Source organism: Seriola dumerili, unplaced genomic scaffold (genome assembly GCF_002260705.1).
Source record: "Seriola dumerili isolate Sdu_G_001 unplaced genomic scaffold, Sdu_1.0 BDQW01000291.1, whole genome shotgun sequence".
Taxonomy (NCBI): Eukaryota; Metazoa; Chordata; class Actinopteri; order Carangiformes; family Carangidae; genus Seriola; species Seriola dumerili.
This window is the reverse complement of record NW_019174546.1, coordinates 4,460,340-4,461,438: the sequence shown is the minus strand read 5'-3', so window position 1 is coordinate 4,461,438 and position 1,099 is coordinate 4,460,340. Positions and strand designations below refer to the sequence as shown.

The window sequence follows — 1,099 nt, the reverse complement described above, 5'->3', positions numbered from 1 at the left end:
GGGAACTTTATTTTTTAAAGTCTGATGATGAAACTTTTTTTTTAAGAAGAGATGTTTTAAAAGCATTCTCTTTATCTTTTAGAAAAAGCACCATTCCAAATAAAACAAAATAAATTGATTGCCTCCGTAAGAAAACTGACTGGATGTAACCCTTGGCCCAAAGTTTGCACCAGTTACTCTGCAGGAATGAAAAGATGACAAGGATCCAGAAGGTAAACAATATGATGTAATACAATACTCTGTACTTTGTACTGAGTATACCAAGTTACTGCACTACAATTTGACTCCATGCATTATGCTGTCTTCAACAACATGGACACAACTCCTTTTTAAGTTTATGTTTAAACCCACCGTGTCATTGTACTCATGCTAGTTAAGTCAGTTAATGAGAAAATGTTTTCTGTAATTGGAGTGATATAACCTTTCACAAGTGCCAATTTCTCCATGTCTGCTTGTTACGTTGCTGTAGATTGCAGTTTTTGAAGGCTTGTACATGCTCTTCAGAGAGCTTTTGCCCCAACATGGATCTGAACGAGGGGAAAAAGTCATCAAGGACCTGGATGTCTTTGAGAATTCATTGTACTGCTGGGCATATCTTCTTTCAAAAGCAAAGGTATGATGATACTGGGTTTGACTGAAATGGGCTTTTGAAGTCACTAATTGCTAAAGTTTTTAAATTTTGTGTGTATACCTTTATAACACCTTTTGTGAATGTAGAGATAATATTGAATTTATTTGTAAATTTGTCCTACATTTCCAGTTATTTGTTGATTTTTGAAATGATCACTTCTGAATTTTCTTATTTTGACAGAAACAGGCATCACCCCATGAGAACTACGCACTTATCACTCTTACATCTGAAGATAACAGCCGTTTCTGTGAACCAGTTAGAGTACCTGGAGTGCCAGGTACCTTTGAACGAGCGTATGTTCTCCAGAAAATCAAAGGTAAACTAAAACAAGTTTTATATGTGAATGAGAAGATGCATCATACTAGATTTCTGAGAAGAGGCAAGAGGCTAATTACAAAATGCTCAGAGTAAAAATACCAAGTCTTGAAATATTTGTTTCTTAATATGTCTTGACCTTTGGTCTGACCA

General features: G+C 35.3%; 1 protein-coding gene and 1 long non-coding RNA gene across 2 annotated transcripts in view; both read left to right on the top strand.

Moving 5' to 3' along the window:
• The first annotated feature begins 155 nt into the window (after nt 1-155).
• Nucleotides 156-822, top strand: LOC111230967. Its single transcript, XR_002665469.1, has 3 exons — nt 156-212; nt 470-613; nt 812-822. It is a non-coding gene; the product is annotated as an uncharacterized LOC111230967 (long non-coding RNA).
• An 8-nt stretch (nt 823-830) lies between these two features.
• LOC111230958 overlaps nt 831-1,099 on the top strand; it is a 20,281-nt gene continuing 20,012 nt past the window's right edge. Inside the window, exon 1 of the mRNA XM_022757862.1 lies at nt 831-947. The gene's annotated coding sequence lies outside the window, so the exon portion shown is untranslated. The remainder of the gene's footprint in view (nt 948-1,099) is intronic.